Source organism: Seriola dumerili, unplaced genomic scaffold (genome assembly GCF_002260705.1).
Source record: "Seriola dumerili isolate Sdu_G_001 unplaced genomic scaffold, Sdu_1.0 BDQW01000312.1, whole genome shotgun sequence".
Lineage (NCBI taxonomy): Eukaryota > Metazoa > Chordata > Actinopteri > Carangiformes > Carangidae > Seriola > Seriola dumerili.
In genome coordinates, this window is record NW_019174567.1 from 687,064 (window position 1) to 709,830 (window position 22,767).

The following is a 22,767-nucleotide window of genomic DNA, read 5'->3' on the forward strand; positions in this document are numbered from 1 at the left end:
TCCTCCTCTTCCTCCTCCTCCTTGTGTCTCATGGAGCAGCGAACAGGAAGTGATGCTGAAATATCGTCCTGATGCTCCTCCCGTCCTCAGGATTTAATTTCCATTTAGACATGAACAGAGTCAAAACTAATCTAATTGAATCTGCCCTCTCCTCTCACCTCCCCTCCTCTGCTTTCATCTCCCTCCATTCTTCCCTTTCCTTCCTTCCTTTCCTGTATTTCCTTCTTTCCTTCCCTTCCTTTCTTCCTTCCTTCCTTCCTTTCCTTTCCTGTATTCCCTTTCCTTTCCTCCCATTATTTCCTCTCCCAGTTTTACCTCAACAGGGGTTTATTAATGAAGTAGAGATTTATATATAGAGTGAGAGAGAGAAAGAGAGAGAGAGAGGCAGTGAGATAGATAAAAACAGAGCGAGTGAGAAAGATAAGAGAGAGATGGAGAATGAGACAGGGCGGGCGAGAGAGGTAGGAAACGAGTGAGGCAGATGGAGAGAGAGGGAGAGGTGGCCGCTGGGTTTTTATAATTGGCTGTCTGTGACTCAGAGAGGGTGAGTACAGTATCCCTCTGCACACACACACACACACACACACACACACACACACACACACACACACACACACACACACACTTCCTCCTCTGTAACATGAAACCAGCCTGCGCCGCCTCGGGCTCTGAACATTTAAATGATGTCCTATCTCCTCGGCTCACTGTGGTCTGAAGATCACAGATTCATCTTCACAGCAGCCGCCGCCGTCATTTCCCTCTCATTCAGCTAATTAGCGTCGCTAACGACTTCTCTGTACAATGTGCCTGTTCTCACCTGTGTGTGAGCCTGAACGTGTTCATTCTTACTGCTGAGAACTTTACATGAAGAGCTGTAATAACATGATACGCTCGCACAATTACACTGTCATGCACCAGCTCGTTAACGTCATAACTTCCCATTTACATACTCCAGCTAATAATGTGATCACATGTAAAGCAATAATATTCAAAGGCCACAGTAAATGTAATAACTTTTATATAATTATAATATATAATATATAAGTGTGTAGATATAATATTTCATCGATACTGGAGTGAGCAGGTGGTGGGCGGGGCATAAGGCCTGATCCAGATCTCTCAAACAGGAAGTCGCAGTAGATGTAAACATGTTGAGCTGGATATGAATCATAGCAGAGGAACTTTAAAGGTGCTGTAGCAGCTCCTGAGCTCATGTGTCACCATGGTAACTCCAGCTGCCGAGGAAGATAGTGCGGTGAAGCTGAAAGCCCCAGAAGCAGGCAGTAAGTGCAACTTGAGTTGGGATCGTTCCGTCAAACTCTGATTTCACAAAGTCTGAGTGAAGCTGCTTTTATTCTGTATTTCACTCGTTTTATATAAAGAACTGTTGATCTGATCACAGATCATTATTATATGTAGCTACACCTGAGTCGCCCTGCAGGTTAACAGGAAGTGAGCGCCACACACATCACACTTACATCACACTCGCTCTGCTCGCTCGCTGCTTCTTATTCCCAGGCTCTCCCCACATGTAAGTAAAACCGGCTCTTCTCATAATGGACCCTGGGCGATGGAAGACAGCGACGACGAGCCCTAATTAAACAAGACACACTGCCTTCTGTTCAGGACTTTAAGAAGCACATTAAAGTCACTTTCACAGGGTGTTTGTGTCACTGCTGCTGATTCTAACAGACACAGGTCTCCTGCTTCCCTCCGAGCATTCAGCCACCGGAGCGAGTGACGAGTCAGAGCAGGTCACATCCCTGTTCGTCCAGAGTCATAAAATATAATATATCTATAATATATATAATATCATAAAACACCTGTGTGACATTTTCACATAATCCCTGTGTGAAGTCTTGAGTTATAATAATGATAAAGTTTATTACGGAGCGCTTCACGAGGATAAAATAACAAACAACAAACACATGCCAGCAATTCAGAAAAAAACAAGATTTGTGACAGAAACGTGTTTTTAAAGCAATTTAAAGGAAGGAATTTTGCGAGTCTTTGATATGGCAAAAAAATGTTTTGTGAAGTCACGGTGACCTGGAGAACGTTTGTGCCAGATTTGAAGAACATCCGTCAAGGCGTGACCGAGACGTCGTGTCCAGGAGAAGGAGAGTGGCCAACACAGAGGAGTGAATAACGCTGGATGAAACACAGGCTGAAGCCGGGTGACGGAGGAGACGTGAGTGAGAGCTGCTCTCTGCTTGGGTGGAGCTGCTGCAGCTCTGTGGTCACACTGAATGTAGAGATAATGTATGGACATGTGGCCTGGCTGTCTGTGGGCGGAGCACATACTGTGGTGGATGTGAGCTATAATAAATCTGACCCGTTCGCGGAGGCCGCTGCGTCTGCAGCGACAGCGTCTATCCCAGTCGTCTGTTGTGATTGGAGGATTAAGATTTGACTGGAACTGTCCTCTGGAGAGAGAACAGACTTTCAGCTTCTATTCCCTCGTGTCAAAAAGCACAGAGTGTAATTTAGTGGACTCCCCTCCACAATAAGAGCACAATAACTCGGGGGACCTCGTGTGATGAAGGGCTGCAGCTCATGATTCATGTGGAGCGCTCACAGAAAACACACAGCCAGATTCACTGTCCAATTTCTCCAACACTTATCTGCAGATACAAGCGAAACGTAATGAGTCACCAGGCTGCGAAGCTGACGAGCCGTCAGAGTCAGAGCTGGCATCCGCAGCACTATCACGCTCGTTAATAATTTACACCGCAGCCTCCACAATCCTTGACCCAGAGGAGGAGGAGAGGGAAACCAAACAGATGCCGAGACGCTGATTCACTCCGTCAGACGCTGTTCAGGGAAACACGCTCGCTAATTTGTGGAGGAATTTTTAATTTCCAGATTAAGGAAGATCATGGCAGATGTGTGTGAGATCAAAAACACAAACAACCACAGCAGCTCTGAGAAATGACTGAAGGACTCCAGGAATCACTGATCGCCTGTCAACAGGGTTTTTATTTGGGAGACGTTTGCAGCCTCACGTAGAAAACAGTTCAACATTCGGCTGCAGTCCGAACGACGTAATCCTCGACACCAAAACAACATCTCTGACAGACAACATCAGGCCTCCAAGACTGGAGAGAAGTCCCGCCTCCAAGACTGGAGAGAAGTCCCGCCTCTCGACGCCACAACGTCTCAACCTGTTTCCTCTCCACACGTTCAGTTTCCCTCCTTCACTGGGAAATCATGTCTGTGGTGACTGTTGACGAGGAGAAGCGGGAAATGGAGAGACAGCTCCATCCTGTGTGACTGTGTGTGTGTGTGTGTGTGTTACTGTGTGTGTGTGTGTGTGTATGCGTGTGTGTGAGTGTGAGTGTGTGTGTGTGAGTGTGAGAGTGTGTGTGTGTGTGTGAGTGTGTGCTTGTGTGAGTGTGTGTGCGTGTGTGTGAGTGTGAGAGTGTGTGTGTGTGTGAGTGTGTGTGTGTGTGTGTGTGACTGTGTGTGTGTGTGTGTTACTGTGTGTGTGTGTGAGAGAGTGTGTGTGTGTGTGGGAGAGTGTGTGTGTGTGTGTGTGTGACTGTGTGTGTGTGTGTGTTACTGTGTGTGTGTGTGAGAGAGTGTGTGTGTGTGTGGGAGAGTGTGTGTGTGTGTGTGTGTGACTGTGTGTGTGTGTGTGTGTGTTCCTGTGTGTGTGTGTGTGTGTATGCGTGTGTGTGAGTGTGAGTGTGTGTGTGTGAGTGTGTGCGTGTGTGAGTGTGTGTGCGTGTGTGTGTGTGAGAGTGTGTGAGTGTGTGTGTGTGAGCTGAATTGATTTTCAGATACAGCAGATAGATTTAGTCCAACATGTTTCAACATATTTGTGTTTCACATTGTGCTGCATCGCCACTGCTGTGAAGGAGCGTCCACATCACAGATAACACGACACAACTACCAGCTAACAGCTAACTGTACACAAAGCTACAGGCTAACAGCTAACTGTACACAAAACTACAGGCTAACAGCTAACTGTACACAAAGCTACCGGCTAACAGCAAACTGTACGCAAAGCTAACAGCTAACTGTACACAAAGCTACAGGCTAACAGCTAACTGTACACAAAGCTACCGGCTAACAGCTAACTGTACACAAAGCTAACAGCTAACTGTACACAAAGCTACCAGCTAACAGCTAACTGTACACAAAGCTACAGGCTAACAGCTAACTGTACACAAAGCTAACAGCTAACTGTACACAAAGCTACAGGCTAACAGCTAACTGTACACAAAGCTACCGTCTGTGAGGATCAGGCCACTGTTGTGTTCAGGTCTGACATGCTAACACATTGTCTGCCTGTGATGTGAAAGCAGCATCTTCAGGTGTCTGCGCTCACTATACCTGACCTGTTAACATAGCTCAATAACTAGCTAATTAGCCAGCAAATGAATTAGCCTTGGGTTAGCCTTTGAGCAAGATGGCCAGATGTGCTAACAATGCTAACGGGAGCGTATGCTTGCCGCAGATATTAAACCGACATGCACTGAAGTCCCAGCTCCACACACGCCCCTATTCCTTGTCCATATTTTGATTAGCTGGTAGTTAGGGGGCGGAGTCAGACACTGCCAAGATGGTGATGGTGGAGCAGCTCACTCTCACAAACCTGTGGGTGATGTCACAGAGGCGACGGGCATCTTTATTTACAGTCTTTACGTCAGTCCTTCATTAGTGTCAACCCCAGTCACAAAGCTGCTACACACTCATAAAAATACACAATCAATACACAACGTAGTTATGAATGTGAAGTCGAGATTCAGATTAAAGGTTTTTCCTTTAGTTTTGGTCTGCTTCGCTGTCATGTTATGTCATAATTATATAATGTTCAGTTGTGTGTCTTACATTACCTTAGTAATGGGAAACTTGCCAGAGCTGAAAGGTGCTATTTTTAAGTGTAGCTATTGCTACATAGCTAACGTTAGCATTAACAGCTGTTTACCTACCAGTCTAGAAGAAACGTCATGAGCTCATTATCCAACTTCATTCCTTTACTCACCAACAGCTGTCTCCAGAGCTGGAGACAAACACCAAAGTTAGCTATTTCTAACATTTCTTTTCTTCTATTGTAGTTAGCATGCTAACCAGCTAGCTCTGGCCCGCTTGGCCCATCTTGTCACTTTCCAATTCCAAGTCACTGTAGCGTCCACTGTGTCGTGAAGGCGTAGCTGCTCAGAGGACGTATTTTAAGATCTTGTCTTGCAAACATAACGATGGCTGACGCTCTTGACAAGACTGTTAAATAAACAGCTGTTAATGCTAACGTTAGCTACAGCAATCGCATAGCTCCTTTAACACAATATGAAGCTGTATAGACACAACAAACATATTCTAACCAATATGAACTCCATCCCTGACAACATGTGACAGACCAACATGTCCATGTCTCTGTGTGTTCACCTGCTGCAGCTGAAACAAAACTGTGGCCGACGGTGATCTCTGCAATCGATCCCACGCCGGAATAAATGACAGTGATTTTCCTTTTCACATCTGCACTGTATTCATCCCTGCAGCAGTCAACGTGCCCCCCAGGCATGTAGCATAATGTGATCTCACACACACACACACACACACACACACACACACACACACACACACACACACACACACATTTACATACACACTCAGCCAAGAAATAATATCTTCCTGTCCTGAGGACGAGATATCGATCGTGGCGCTGAGTTTCAATTTACACATTCAGGGTCTGACAGCAGCCGTGTCGAACGCTTGGACGTCGTTAGCTGCTAAACGCTCATAACTTACAGCATAAGTGGCTCAACAGGAAATATAAAGAGGAGAGGGGAGGGATGGATAACAAGGAGGGAAGGATGTGTTTGTTTGTTTGTTTGCTCCAATGCAGGTTTATTCAATTAAAACGTGTTTACATGAGCGAGCAGCGTTGTTGAGAGCGGGATCCAGTCACGGCTGTTTGCAGGCTGCTGCTGGGAGAACAGGGTCATTTGTGCTTGTGTGGGCTGTTTGTTTTTCCTGCTCTCTGCTGTGCAGTCGTTGCAGGTGAGTGTGTGTGGGAGCTGCCGAGATGTTGTTTTTTTATTCACCGTCATACTTTGCTGTGTTGTGTCTTATTAAAGAGAATCACAGAGAGCCGAGCAACCGAGAGTGAAGTCATGAATTCTCAGGACGATTGTCTTAATGACATCCATCAAACCCAAATTCATTATAAGATGCTTTTTAAATGGTTTTAACACACACCCACACACACACACACACACACACACACACAGAACAGAAGACGGCAGTTAATAGTGAAGTAATGAAGAGTTACGACATAAACTCTTTATAAGCCTCTCATCGTTCATAAATCACTTAGAAACCAATTTCATACCAAAGCAGAGAAGAAGAAGAGTGAGTGAGTGTGTGTGTGTGTGTGTGTGTGTGTGTGTGTGTGGGGGGGGGGGGGGTAGTCTGTGTGGAAGAAGAAGGAAAGAAGGAAGAAAGGAAGGAGGAAGGACTGTTGTTAAAGAGGGATGAAAGGAAAGGAAACACAGGAAAGGAAAGAGGGAAGGAAAGGAGAGGAAAGGAAGGGAAAGGAAAGACAGGAAAGGAAAGGAAAGGAAAGGAAAGGAAAGGAAAGGAAAGGAAAGGAAAGGAAGGAAAGGAGAGATCCAACATAAACATGAAGCTACCTTCACTCTTCTCCCTCCCTCACCTGAACAGACTCATCACACTGACTCACACCTTGATGAGGGAACAACAGTCTGAGTTGGACCGTCGTCAGCTCCAGCTGCTCAGGTGGATGTCGAGGTGGGAGGCGGCTTCATCAACACAGTGTTTAATTCATGGAGGCGCCGCCGACTGAAAATCCGTCAGTTAATTCCACGTGGGAGGATGTGCAGCTTAGAGTCTGATGCTCGTTTGATGGATGTTGTGCAGCCTGGTGAACAGGCGCAGGTGAGATCTACAGGTACGCAGTCGACGAGAACCGAGCGAGTTCAGCATCAGACTTCTTTCCTTTACTCAGAGCTGACTCCAGAGGAGCAGAGCAACCCTGCTGTTTTGCTTCAATTTCTTTCACTACTTTTCTTCTACTGATGTTAGCACGCTAACCAGCTAGCTAGACGAGACGGCTGGATTATATCGTCACTTTCCGATACCGAGTCACTGTAACGTCCAGTCTGCCCTGAAGAAGCAGCTGTTCAGAGGACGTGTGATGACCTGTTGTCTTGTAAACAGTGGCTGAAGCTCTAGGCAGGACTATGAAGTAAACAGCTGTTAATGCTAACGTTAGCTATGTAGCAATAGCAACACTTACAAATAGCTCCTTTAGTAAAAGCTGATAATATTGAGATATTAATGATTAATATTATTCTTGATGGAACTGATTCAGAGCGGTATTGATTCAGTTGCAGTGCATCACACTGAGAGGTGTTTCTAATCATCTCATCTGAGAAGCTCTTTGAGACGAGTCTGTGAACAGCGCTATAGAAACACACTTTGCTTGTTGTGTTTTAAACCAGATCAGGATCTTTCAGTCGGAACAGAACCATAAACCACTTTAATAAACCTGACGTGTTCAGTAACTGTTCCTCATTACGTTAACAGAAAGTCACTGATTCTCTGGAAACTTTTCTGCTGCAGGAGATGAGCTGTATGTAAATCCGTGGATCAGGTGAGTGAGTCTCTGCAGGTGAGAACGCTGCACTGATACCCGGGGTGTATATTATATTGTTCAGCTACCGTCAGTGTCTGTAGTAACAATAAGGGCCTTTGCTTTGTGATGCTGGCGGCGTGCTCGGCAGCAGGGCTCTGGTTTCAGGTGAAGTCGGGGTGAGAGGTGGAACAAAGACGGAGGCAGATACAGCCGAGCAGACCAGGAGGAAATTTCCCTCACACTGGCTCAGACTCACGGAGTGGAAACGGCTCGGAGCAGAGCGTGTATTAATCTGCAGGCAGAGCCAATGGAGAAGCTCCTGGGAGGCTATTAGCTTCAGGACTATTCAGCGCTCCATTTGGATTAGGCTGCACTGGGACGGGGATTAAACGAACTCTGCTGCCACATTACAATAGATCCGGCAGCCCTCGCTGTGCCGCTGGGTCACCGCTGCTGCCGCCGTCTTTTGAAGACAACACAAAGACGCTCAGATACTCTGAAGATATCTCACCTTTGTTTTTCAGTCTGTTCTCATTCGACTCAGAGCTCCGACTTTGTCACCTTTAGTTTCTCTTCAGTGTTTGATCCCTCACAAACTCCCTGACCGTTCCCTCTGCGTCCATCACCCGTTAGCTTTGAAGCTAACTCCTTCTCCTCTGGACCTGGTTTAAAATCCAACATGGAGGCAACCGCTGCAAACACTGAACTGGTTCTTCATGCAAACTCACATACGGAGGAAAATGTTTGTTAGTTTGTTGTTTTCATACTGTGATGAAGGCACTCAGCTGGTGGCAGGGATCAGCCAATCACAGATCAGAGCCCTTTTTATTGGTTCACCTACTTTAACATTTGTCTATTTTTCTTTCTCCCTTTTTCTATTTTCTATTTTTATCAATATTTTTTTGTTCAATTGGAATCAGCTGTTTTAGCATCATGTTAGCGTCACATTAACATCACATTAGCATCATGTTAGCACTTAGAACAGAGTGATAATAAACCAGTGACTTGCTTGTAGAAGCACGCACACACACACGCACACACACACGCACACGCACACGCACACGCACACGCACACACACACACACTAACCTCACCTGATGTTATTAATAAACACACAGCTACAGAGTTATCAAGTCTTTCATACACATACAGTTTAAAATGAAGCTAACTAACGATAGTCTCGTGTTATTAGGATAAAACACTGTAACTAGAGATATACTGTTTTGAGTTTACTTCCTAGTTTACGTCACATACGTTGTGTCGGGTGTAAGATCATCGAGGATCTCACATGACGTGACACGACTTTAAGTGGGAAGTCATTGATTTCAATATTCGACTCATTTCTACCTGAGAACTAGTTTGTGTGGAGCAACTAGTTATAATGTCAGAAGCGTCTGGTAATAATCAAGATAATAATAAACAGCAGCTGCTGGATGATAATAGACTCCTGCAGCAGAAGCAGCCTGAGAGGATGCTACCACCTGAGGAGATAAGGCCGTGGTGCTGTCCTGACCCGCTGAGGACGCCCCTCTCTGGGATTAGAGGTCCAGCGATGCGGCTGGTCCGCAGCACCGTGTTCATAATCACAGGAAAGGACATCCTGAGAGCATTAAGGTTTTTTATTCAGCAGTCACCGAAGCATGTGTGCTGACTGAAGCCTTTTCTTTAAAGCCGTGTGCATACATTACAGCAGGGCTGGTCCGAGCCGCTCGCACAGGAAGGTTATTTATTCACAGCGTACAGGACGAGCAGAGCATCATTTACATTTAGAGTATCTGCAGGTACAGATGAGTTTGAAAGTTTTGCGGCACATGACCTTAAACACACGTGGTGTTTTACATCACGAGGAGGGAGGGCGGCAGCGAGAGTTTTAGATAAAAACAGAGCGCTCAGTTTGTGTCTTATCGAAGCTTCAGCTCTCACTCTGTCTGTCAGGCCATCGGCCAGCAGCTCTCTGCTCTCACATCCCTTTATCTGCTGTCACACACAGAATACAGGATGAGGAGTAAAGAGGTGGACGAGGAGGAAAACAATAAAGAGAATGGGAGAGCAGCGAGGATGAAAAGCAAGTGTCGCTGGAAATCAAAGCGAACAATCAGAGGCCGGCTCCTCATTTCCTGTAGCAGCTTTAGAGGGCAGAGCCAGAGAGAGGAGGAGAGCATCATTAACAGGGAGCGTCCTGACAGCATCAGCAGTCCGCCTCGCCGCCACGCGCCTCATATCAGCTACAGTTTGTAGAAAACGCCTGAACACACCGACCAGCAAGACACCTGTCATCGAGGCACTTGAGCCGCGTCCACACGACCAGGTTTTCATTTTAAAAACCATCTCTGTCCACACTGACACACCTGAAAACACACACACATGACCAGTCACCCACACTGAGCATGTGCGAGCCGCTGTAAACAGGAAGTAGATTGTCTCCTCTGCAGTTGTAGCATTAAAACAGAGAATGTAAGTGAACAACAGCTGCAAAGACAACAAGGTCAGTAACACTGTCATTCATCATCATGTTGTATTCACCACTGGTAGTCCAGGCTGATGACAGCCAATCAGGAGAGACCGTGGCTGTGACCTCAGCGTTTACAGAGGTCTCACTTTCTGTCCAGACTACAACAAAACCCCAGAGTTTTCAGAATAAAACACAACCCCAGTTTTCAAAATAAAACACAACTCCAGTTTTCAAAATGAAACACAACCACAGAGTTTTCAAAATAAAACCCAACCACACAGTTTTCAAAATAAAACAGCTCCAGCACCGTTTCCAAAACTCGAAAACTGTGGAGTCTTTTGGACGGAGGAAGAAACGTAGGAAAAGAGGCGTGTTTTAAAATGAAAACCAAGTCGTGTGGACGCAGCCTTGGTAGTAAAGGTGTGACAGGAAGTAAAAACCATCAGTGTCGGAGAGGAAGTGACACTGACTCAGGGATCCAATGCTGCAGAAGAAGCAGTGAGGACACATCAACTCCTCCATAACAACAACAAACAGACACGGGTAATAGAAACAACACGGGAATCGAACACACCGCTCTCCTGTGTCACATTCATCCGTCCACCACCTCCTCCTGACTTGGACTCCGTCTCTCTTTATACTACGTCACCGACACTTTTCATCATCACTACGACCACTAGATGTCGCCTAGCAACAAAACCTAACTATGATGTCACAACCACCTGCTGCTCAGACGACGCGTGGACTCGTTTTTTCACGTTTGTTTCTCATCTCAGAGTTGAGAGCAGTGAGAGCAGAATGAAAACGCTGCCGACGCAGTGATGATGATGATGATGATGATGATGATGATAAATATTTACATTTCATCAACATCACACGCTCCTCTGTGGCTGTTACAACCTTTTCATCATCACATATTGAAATATTCATCGTGTTCAGGCTGAAAACAAGAATCTTCCACAGTTTCCTAAAAGGCTGAAGACTTGATCCAACTCCAGTAACATGTACATGCTGCAGTTTCCTGTCCTCCTCTTCCTCGCCGTCCTCCTCGGTCTCCTCCCCTTCATTACAGGAGTGGACTTGATTAGAGGGAATTAGCGACCCTCTGGCCTCGGCTCACGGAGGCTGCAGCCGTGTCACCGCAGGGCGGATCGATGCTCAGTTAGCGGCTGTCAGCGCAGCCTCCGCTCCGCCAAGCCGACGCACACTGTGGTGTCGTACGAAGGTCAAATGTCGCAACCGGGGATTAAAGTGCACGTCACATTGAGAGAGAATACATCCTCAGCTGCTGATGACTGATGAGCTGCTGGGAGGGAGATAAACACGTTAACGATCTGATGAGCGGCGTTTTCTGTATTGATGTTTGTTTCATATCTGGACAAACGGCGTTCATAAACAGCTACTGAAGGATGAGGCGACGCGGCTGCCAGGTCCTGGAAGCTCACAGGACTTATTTCACTTTTAATCAGCTCTGAATGAGCTCGGGCCAAGATCCCTGGCTCCGGCGTTTACAGAAGCGCAGCGCGGCCACAAAGCATTAATGGGAAATGTATCTGAGGGAACACGCACATCAATACTGCTAATGCTTCACAATGTTCTGGTTCACACAACAGCACAACATGAATAATGTGACGGAGACGAATTCATGCTGGAAACGCTGCAACAGGCACCTGCTGAACCTGCAGCTGTCAGTCGCTCTGCCTGGACGCACCGGGCTGACGGCTAATTTTAACATGCATCAAGCTTTCTGTGTGAGTGTGTGTGTGTGTGTGTGTGTGTGTGTCTATATTGGGGGTGTGACAACATGTCTCGTGGTAAGACGAGAAGCTGTTTTCTCTGCCAGCAGAACGTGACCCAGTCTGTCTCTTCCTCTGTGTCATTCACGTCTTTACAGGCTGCTTTTTGGCACGAGCTCGTTTTCGAAGCTAAAATCTCGAGGTCTCACTCTGCTTCACTAAGAGTCTCCTCCAATCTGATTCCATCTGGGTGATGCTTTTATAGGGAATCAATGTTAATCACCTGAAACCAACAACTGAGGCAATATATGGAGGACGAGCCATGAGAGTTTGATTTCTGAAATCAGCTGCAGCAGGTGAAGAGAGAATGAAGTAAAGCAGCTCTGTAGCTGGAGCTTTAAAGGGCGACTGAGCTAAATGAACCTGAAGTGATATTTGAGGTGGAGGTTAACCTTCCTGTCAACACGTGGATCTATGTCATGTGTACGTTGCCTGTGTGTGTCTGTTATCTATGTGACAGATAACTGTGTGTGGAAGTAGTTCCAGGTCACTTCCTGCTCATCAGAGTCACAGAAAATATAAGTAAGAGAAAAATTAGCTTCATGGATTTTTATTTATTCCTCCATAACGGCAACAGTCGGACATTTTGTTTTTCAGGTGTTCCGTCCGTACGACACGGTTTCTCCTCAGCGTCTTGTCAGAACTTCTTCAGGTTTGGCACAAACGTTCACCTGGACTCACGGACGAACTGATTAGATTTTAGTCGCTAAAAGGTCAGTGTGACCTCACAAAACACTTTATAGCCACTACTCAAGACTTCACACAAACACACACATGGAACTAGTCTGAGCGGCGGAGGGATATGACCACGAAGAAGTGATTGTAGTTCCTTTTATTGCCCATTGTTGACTCTGAAACGTGACAAATGACAGCAACACTTGTTCTGACCGCTGCGAGGAACAAGCTTATATTTAGAAAATATCCCAGCTGACATGAAAGCAGCAGCAGCAGCGACACGTCCCCCCCCCCTCCCCCCCCACGCTCTATTAACCCGAGCTATTTGCATGGACTGTTCCATTAGACGGCTGGACAGCAGAGGGAGAGAGAGGGAGAGAGGGAGGGGGAGAGATGGAGAGAGGGAGGTAGAGAGAGAGAGGGAGGGAGAGAGAGAGAGGGAGAGACGGAGAGAGAGAGAGGGAGGTAGAGAGAGAGAGGGAGAGAGAGAGAGATGACGACTCAGAGCCTCACAGGATAATGATACAACACTCGGAGATCCTGACAGAACAATTTCCTCTCCGTCTTTGTCTCTCTCTCTCCCTCCCTCCCTCCCTCTCTCTCGCCTGCTGTGCGTCTGCTCTCCCTCTCTCTCCCTCTCCTCCTCTCTCTCCTCTCTCTCCTCCCTCTCCCTCTCTCTCTCTCCTCTCTCTCTCTCTCTCTCTCTTCTCTCTCTCTCCTCTCTCTCTCCCCTCTCTCTCTCTCTCTCTCTCTCTCTCCTCTCCCTCTCTTCCCTCTTCTCCCCTCCCTCTCTCTCCTCTCTCTCTCTCTCTCTCCCCTCTCTCCTTTCTCTTCTCCCTCTTCCCCTCCCTCTCTCTCCTCTCCCTTTCTCTTCTCCCTCCTCTCCTCTTCTCCTCCCTCTCTCCCTCTCTCTCTCTCTCCCCTCTCTCTCCCTCTCTCCCTTCCTCTCTCTCCCTCTCTCTCTCTCATCTCTCTCCAACACTCCCCTCTTCCCTCATCTCGTCCCCTCTCTCTCATCTTCTCTCTCCCTCTCTCTCTCTCTCTCTCCCTCTCTCTCCCTCTCACACATGGCTGTCTGATGAGGCTGTCATGTTGGGAGATCGGCTGATCCATCTCTCCCTCTTCCTTTCTTTTCGTCTCCTCCCTCCATTAAACTTGTATTACTCCGTCTCTCCCAGCCAGTCTAATTCAGAAAATTACAATCCATGAATTTATAGAATAATGTAATGTGGAGGGAACGGTATCATCACCTCCCGTCTGTGACTCCGCCTCATTTGCTTTTATTTTTTTTCTTCTTCTAATCCCCCGTCGGAGCGATGAGCGTCAACCCTCCACGTCCTCAGAAACTCAACTCAACTGTCAGCTGATCACTGATAACCATGTGGTCAGGACATGAGTCAGCCTGAGGTCAAAGGTCAGGTTGCTATCAGAGTTCCAGCCTCGTCCACTCAGACTACTTCCAGGTCACATCTCTGTTTATCCAGAGTCGGATAAAATATGAAACATTTGTGGGAAATTTGTGTTTTGTGAGGTCACACTGACCTTGACCTTTGACCTATGACCACCAAAATCGAATCAGATCATCCGTGAGTCCCGGTGAATGTTTTTGCCAAATTTGAAGAAGCTCCGTCAAGGTGTTACTGAGATATCGTGTCCACGAGAACGAGACGGACGATCTGAAAACAAGATGGCCGCCGTTCTGACTGTCGAATAAACAGAGGAATAAACATTTTTCTTACTGTTTGTCTTTAATTGAGTGTTTGCACAGTTGGACAGAATTATTCTTGTAGCTGCAACAACCTGATTTTCCCACATAGACCCAATAACTTCACTCCCATCAGCACTAATCTGCTCCGACTCCATCTGATCTCGGCTCTGACGCCGCTCCATCACGCCGCCGCTTCTGCGGCTCGTGTAAACCAGACGGACTGCAGTAATTGTGTTAATCACCATGTCGAACAGAATGGGATTAAGTGTTGCTGCAGTGTGTGTGTGGATGGGATTAGTGTTTCATGAAAACACTATAAAGTAACTGTGCAGGTAGCGCATCAGTCACCTGCTGCTACAGGCTCCTGTTACAGTCACAGCTCCGTCACATGACTCTCCTCCTATTCATCACCTCCATCACAGCGGGTGTTTGTTTGTTTGTTTGTTTGTTTGTTTGTTTGTTGACCGGAGGTGAACCCATCACATCCTGACGCAGATCTGGATCATTCACTACTTTGTATATTACAATAGAAAAGGCAGAAACTGCAGAACCACTTCATAATCTATGATTACATTTTACAGAATAACATAAATAATATAATATACATCACATGAGCTCTCAGGGTCCCGTGACCTCTGACCTTTCTCTCAGGCAGGCTGAGCAGAGAACTTTTTCTGCTGACACAAGAAAAAGAAAAAAGTGCTGTCTAAACACTTAAAGTTAAAACTGCAACGAAAACAAGCGGGAGTCTGGGTGCGCTTGTTTCGACATCCGAGCGTGGGCGTTAACTCGTGTTTGACAAAGTCTTCATGCCCGAGCGAGCCACTTAAAAGCCAGTCAGCTAAATGTAAAGTAATGTGAGGCGATGTTTCACTCGGCAGGAACATCTATATATTTCACCACGCTCCATTTGAGCTGATGAACGCTCGACCTCCGCCGTTAGCTGCCGCCGTCATCCATCTGCATTCTGGGTATTTCTCAGCTGTCATTATTGATCACTTCAAACAAGGACAACACTCCGGGTCCCTCTCCACTCTGTGTGTGTGTGTGTTTATACAAGCACTTACACGTGTGCATCTGTTTGTGCCTTTATTTATGTGTCAGTGTTTGTTTACACATATGCATCGTACTTTATGTGTGGGTGTGTCTGTACCGACATGAACAGACATAGACACATATACATATAGATATGTATATATATATACTGTATATATGTATATGTGTTCAGATAGAGCTGGTTTTATATGGAATGCCATCTAAGTCAATATTAAATAAATAAATAAAGCTTAGAAATAAATCCTGAAATAAACGCATTAGGTAATAAATGTAGAAATATATAAATAAATGTAAATATAAATATATAAGTGGCTTAATAAATCTTAATAAAAAATAATAAATACACAAATAGCTTTATAAATGAATTAAAAAATTAAAAAAAATAAATTGCTTTTTTAATTCTAAAATGATATTTTACTATTTATGGAGCTTTGGTCTGAATCTGTGAGATAACCACGCCCCCTCATTTGAATTGAACACATGGAAATAAAAAGAGCTGGGAAATAAATGTGGAATTGTAAAATAAAAGTCCCGTGAAATGAATAAAAATGTCATTTTTTTCTGAAGCTCAGAGTGAGCTGCTCCACCGTTGCCATCTTGGCAGTGCCTGATCCCGCCCCTAACTCTCAGATAATCCAATTATGGTCAAAGAGGAGGGGCGTGTGAGGAGCTAAGACATACACTCACCCACCTGTCAATCAAAGAGGCCACGCCCTCAATCCTCCATAACTTTAGTCCTTAATAAAATGTAAACAGGTGAGTTATATACCCAGGTGTCATGAAGGAGGAAATTAGCTCTAGAGACCAAAACAGTTTTTGTACCAGGCTGTAAACATGTTTATTTCTGCTGTAAAGTTGGACATTTTAACATGGGAGTCTATGGGGACTGACTCACTGTTGGAGCCAGACTCTAGTGGTCGTTAGAGGAACTGCAGCTTCTGGTTCTTCATGTTGATGCTTAGAACAGATACTTTGATGGATACAAACATTTTCAGATTGTGTTACAGCTACACCAGTGTTGTGTATCAGATTTACTAAATGGGATTACACCAACAAACTCGAGGAGAGCTGGAACTAATCAAGGGTTTAACGAGAGTTAAATTAGAAAGTATGACAAATACATTCTGGAGCGCGGCACAAAAGTTGGAAATTTTATGGTTTACTTATTTAATGGTAATCCTGCTTAGGGCACCAGAAAGGCCTGTGTGTGTGTGTGTGTGTGTGTGTGTGTGTGTGTGTGCACGTCGAACAGCAACAGGAGGAAACCGGCTGAGAGAGTCGCTTGTTTCAGCGTTCTTGGTTTCAATCATTAGCTCGGCTCAGGTCACATGACGTGTGATACTCGTTTAGAGACCGGGCTGTGATCCAAAGGTCACTGAGGTCAAATTTATCATTAACTGCACAAAACAACAAACTAGAGGAACACTCGTCCACTGAGGCCAGTGTCAAACAACAGACAGCAGACTTCAGAGACAAACTAGAACCACCTCCTCATGGTCGTGAATGGTCCAATCATGGAGCTGGAAATTCTGTGGCGTGCAGCTGACAGACGAGGAGGAGGAGCTGAAGATGAAGAAGACCGAATTCCGCTTGTTTCATTGACAACTGTGACAACGAGAGCTTTTTGAGTTTGTCACAACTCTAATTCACCTCTGTAGCAATGAGGGCAAAGGCTCATGGGTAATGTAGTGTTTAGTGGACAGGACATTGTTAGTCATGAACACAGCTGGAATGATTGAGTCTGTGTTACTCTGAAGATGAAACAGGTCGTCATGTAAATGATCAGGAGGCGTCTCCTGTGGTCTCACCTGTTCACGGAGGTGAGACCACAGGAAGTGTCTCCTATGGTCTCACCTGTTCACGCAGGTGTGCTGTTGATTGTCTTTGTTTCAGAGCAGAAGTCGACTTGATGAGAATCTGATCCGCCTGATGTTTGTCACCTGTCTTCATTTTCTCCTCTGTTTACTCCCTCGCTCGTTTGTTCATTAATTATTCATCCGATCACGTTAATCAGTTCATTTCATTATTTACTGATTCGATCTTTAACTCGTTCATTAGTTCACGTGTTTTTTAACTTCCTGGTTAATGCGTCTGTTTCTTCTTCTCTTTTTTTCTCTTGTGCTTCTTCAGCTGGAAGTTATTAGTGAACTCTGCTTCACAACAGAAGTACAATAACGTTCACTGTGTGTGTGTGTGTGTGTGTGTAGGTGGATGTTTACTGCAGTGTTTTACTTGTAATTCTCATTCTCCACAGCTCAGCAGGGGAGACTGATGGGGCCTTTGTGTGTGTGTGTGTGTATGTGTGTGTGTGTGCGTGTGCGTGTGTGTGTGCGTGTGTGTGCGTGTGTGTGTGCGTGTGCGTGTGTGTGCGTGTGCGTGTGTGTGTGTGTGTGATGTTGGAGCGTGACGTTATCCAGCTGTTTGCAGCATCATCAGCAGTAACTCTGCACAGCTCCAGTCCACAGCAGCACAAAGTGTCTGTTTCAACTGAAGAAACTTTATTGACAAACTGAGAACAGACGTGATAATTACACTAATAACAACAACGATAACGATTCCACACTCAACTGTAAACTCTTTATTCTCCACAGACAAAAACAAAACACAGAGTTTAAACTAATGAACAGAGACAGAGCATCAACGATCCGCCACCTGTCAGTCAAAGGTCAAAGGTCAGTGTGACCTCAGAAAAAACTTTTTAGCCATTACTCACGACTTCACACACATGGTTCTTATTTTCTCTGACTCCGGATAAACAGGAAGTGACCTGGAACTAGTCGTGCGGCGGAGGGATACGAGCAGGAGGAGGTGGTCCTATTTTTACATATGAAATGAGTCCAGCATCAATAAACTACATTCAGGAGAAAACAGGAAGTTAAAGTGAACGACTCTTCAGCCGCCGCTCTGAGGAATTCAAACTTTCACTTGGTCTCAGTTCTCAGGTGAACGTCCACAGTGACGTCAGGTGACATCACTTCAATAACGATGATGTCATCAATAAAACCTGCCGATGCTCCACTGTTAAAACATGAACTCATTTACCTGTCACATGTTCACACCTGAGCTTCACCTGAGGTCAGAGGTCACCTCACACACACGATGAAGACCGGATTCATCATGTTGACTCACACACACACACACACACACACACACACACACACACACACACAGAAGACAGAAGAAGTGGGTGTAACAGCGAGCTCTCTGGAGGTGACAGGATGGTTGACGGGCATTTACACCAGCCAATCAGTGAAGACTGATCAATAAGTGACCGGACCGATCGATGGCTGCCACGACACGCCCCCCCCACCCCGACATGTAAAGTGTGATGTGATGACAGTTACTACACGTCACAGCTCGTGTGGTTATAATACTGACGTGAGAGCGGTGTGAAGGCGGCGAGGCGGCGGCCATGTTGCCTGACTGAGTGTGTGATGTCTGTCACTGCTTCTTACTGAGGTTCAGCTTTTTATTTAATATTTACAATGTAACAATCTTTTTTTTACTCAGCAATAATGGGCCGTGTAGAAACATAATGTATATGTATATGATTCATATATGAAACATACGTCATCAGTTCATGTCTCATGTCTCTGACACTCTCTCATCAGGAAACTTTGCTGAATCTGTGACATGTTGTTTTATTTCCCATGATACTGACGATTTATATTTTCATGCACCTTACTTCTGATTTATGTTTGTTTTTCTTTTGTTTCTCCAGCTGAGCAGGTCACACCCTCAGTCTCTAACTGTCTCTCTCCACGCCTGAGAAACACCATGATTTAAAACTGTCTTTAATCTGCCTCCCCCCCTCCTCCCCCTCTCCTCCTCCTCTTCCTCCTCCTCTCCTCCCCCTCCTCTTCCTCCTCTTCCTCCTCCTCCTCCTCCTCCTCCTCTTCCTCCTCCTCTTCTTCCTCCTCTTCCTCCTCTTCCTCCTCCTCCCTCCTCGCTCCTCCTCCCTCTCTCCTCCTCCTCTCTCACTCCCTCTCACTGCTTCCTCTCTCTTCTTCCCCCCCCCCTCCTCCCCCTCCTCCTCCTCCTCCCCTCCTCCTCATCCCCCTCCTCCTCTTCCTCCTCCCCCTCTCCTCCCCCTCTCCCCCTCCCCCTCCTCCTCCTCCTCTTCATCTGAAGTGGATTTAAGAGGTGAAATCAATGAGACATCAGAGCTCCACTCGGATCCTCTGTCTCAAACACACTGTGTTTTCTCACACTGTGATTCTCTGAAACACACTTCAGTCATTAACAAAACAACACACACACACACACACACACACACACACACACACACACACACACACACACACACACACACACTCTGCAGCAGAGATGAAGACAGGCTGAATGAGAGGGAGACAAATCTGATCAGGGATCAGAGCTGATACAGTTGTAACGCCGTCTGCTCGCAGATCGTTTCGACACGCAGGCGTCTCTCAGACACGGCGCCGCGGTTAGCTGAGGCGCTAGCTACGGTAAAGCCGCTTAGCGTCACTGTCACTCCGTGCTGTTGTAGAGCACCGGGGTGCTTCAGAGCTCAGGTTCCACATCAGCAGATTACCCACAATACACCGAGGGGATTTCTTCGCCTCGCAGAGAAGCTTCCTGCCAGGGCGAGTGCTGCGTCTTCGCTTCAGTGTAAACACAGGTGAGCGAGTCAGCAGTCATCTCAGACCGCTGATCCTAGTGCTGATCCTGATCCTGATCCAGGACCAGGACCGAGGACATCAGAGTCCTGAAGTTTTCTCAGGTTCAGATCCAAGAGAAAACGTCACAGCTGGATTTAGTCCAGTGTGTTTGGCTGCAGCGTCAGTGACAGAGAACGTTTCTACTCTCCCCATCAGCTTCATATAAACCCGTTTATTCATTCAGCAGCTTCACAGATTAAAACAAACTGCTTTAAAAAGCAGGAACCCAGACCAGGTCTAAATCGAGTCTCTGTGGCGACGGCTGTTGGTTTGAAGAAAAGTGTCGATCGTCTTACAGCTGCTGTTTCTGCCTTCGACCCTGTGCGGCCGTGTTGATCACTTCCACGTTTGCCGCCGTTTTTCCCTCCACTTTCTGTCACTGTACAGGAAGACGACGAAGCTCTGATTGTCTCAGATGTTTGTCCACATGGAGAGACAGTTGAGAACAGAAGTGTAACCCAGACGTCTCAAACACTTTCACTTTCCAACCAGATTCATCCCTGTTTCACCTGAACGTCTCGCTGCGTGTCGACCGGCTCGGATCAGTTTCCTGGAGGAGGAGCCACAGTGATGGAGGCTTGAAGCATCAGTCCAGAGAGGGATGTTTCATGTTGTTGATTCCAGACGGTGTGATGCAGGTGATCAACTGAACGAGGCTGACGAGGGGAAACGTCAGAGTTTCTTCTTTGTGGGTTTTTCAGGAAGTGGTGATGTTATACACTGATTCATGTTCAGCTGCATGTTGTGATTCATTGAAACATGACTGAGCGGCTGACTGAGTGTGAAAGGATGCTGACGCCAGCGTGAGCAACACACACACACACACACACACACACACACACACACACACACACACACACACACACACACACACACACACAGACGGGGTCAGTGATGACTACATGATCTAGTTAGTGATACGTGATCAAGGTTCACTGGGTCACAAAGCGATGAAATAATTACCAACCACCTCAGTGGAGCAGCCGTATCTCCGGTTGCCGATAGTTACGAGGAGGATGCCTCCATTTTGGAGCAGTGACAACAAAACACTGGAGCGTTATCACATCTCTCAGCACGGCAAAACAAAGGAGATGACAAATGAGTGCACGGTGTGCTGCTGTGTCGTCGGGCAGGCAGGAGGACGATTTTACACTCTGTTAATGTTCCCGCCTCAGACGGCTGACATTTCTCTCATCAGCAGAAGAAGAAGAGTCACAGGGAGAAAACTGAAGCAGCTTTATATCAGTGGGTTTTATAACTTTATACCTGCTCTGCTGGCTTCTGTCCAAACAACACTAACTTCCACTGATATCTGTAGTGCAGCAGATAACTGCAGTAATCTTTCAAATGTGGAAACAACATAACTGATCATTTGAAAGAACCCGTTAGCCACTTGAAATTTCAAGATGGCCGCCATTTCTTTTAGTCTATGAGGACATTAAAGTCACAGTCTTACATTTCCTCTGAGCGTCATTTGTACAGTTTCTGATGTCGTGTGAAAAATTCTGCATAAAACACAATGTATTATGAATGATGAAGGTTCTGTAAGAGTCAACAGTCTATTTGTTGACTGACTAGCATTAGCTCTCTAGGCTAACTTGCTAGCACTAGGCTAGTTAGCAAGCTTGTGAGTAATATTTTTGCTGAAATACACTTTTCATTTCAGTTTTTACAGTGTACTGCATTTCATGATTTGACACCTGGTTTATTAATGTGAGAAAATAGTGGATGAACTTATTGCAAAAAATAACATTTCCTTGCCAGAAATGGCGGCCATCTTGAAATTTCAAGTGGCTAAAGGGGTTTTTCAAATTATCCAATTGTAGTGTAATCTAAAGCTGTTTAGCATTTGCATCCACATGTGAAAGATTTCCCTGTAAAATGAAGTGACCTGCTACATGGTGTGAACCAAAGGTAAAGACCTTCAGATCTTTCTTCCAGATCTTCTTCCTTATTTTCCACGTTATTCTCCTTTTATGAAAGTAAAACTCCATCGTTACTGAGATATTCAAGGATTTTCTCTGTATCTTAATCGGGACATTAACATGTTTTCTCACGTCATGATTCTTCAGTTCGGTTTGAATCTGTTTGTGAATCAAACCAAACACATTTCTGGGTCGTTTAGAAGGAAACGACTTATTAACAGCTCAGTTTGGCTTCGCTCTGACAGTGTCTGTAGAGCTTAGAAAACAACACCAACATCCAGAGACACTCAAACTCTGCCAGTGTGTGATCACCAGGTGATCTCTGGGTAATGTAGTGCACAAGCAGCTCAGCAATGAGGCTTAAGAAGTGAATGTAAAGAGAGAGAAGCAGGAGGAGCTGGCAGATTACCGCTCTGAAGAGAAACTCCAGTAGAGAGAGCGCAGCAGCTTCAGAGGAGAGGATGAAGGTCTGTTATTTTCCCAGTGGGATGACGATCACATAAAGATTAGACAACACAGCTCTGACCTGCAGCCTGGAGGAAATCTATGTCCACAGCTTCTACAGGTGTCACTCCTCCTGTCTCTGAGGTCGTGGACACAATTTCCAAGTTAAAGCTCCATCTTTTCTTCTTCTTCTTCTGTGTTTTATTTGAAGTGTTGATCCATCAGAAGATATAAAAACCATCTCAGTGTAGTTTTACATCTCCTCTCTCAGGCTTCTCTCTGCAGCTCTAGTAACAACAGGTCTGTGAGCCAATCAGAAGAGAGGAGGCTCTGAGCCTCTCTTCTGATTGGCTGACTGTTTTCTGAGTGATCCAATAAAAATGGAGCAGATTTCAGGTAAAAACACTCAGAGAAACCAAATCCTGC

The 22,767-nt window shown here is 45.8% G+C and overlaps 1 protein-coding gene across 1 annotated transcript in view; it reads right to left on the bottom strand.

Moving 5' to 3' along the window:
* LOC111231678 (polypeptide N-acetylgalactosaminyltransferase 14-like) overlaps positions 1-22,767 on the bottom strand; it is a 134,071-nt gene that overhangs the window by 75,286 nt on the left and 36,018 nt on the right. The window lies entirely within an intron of this gene.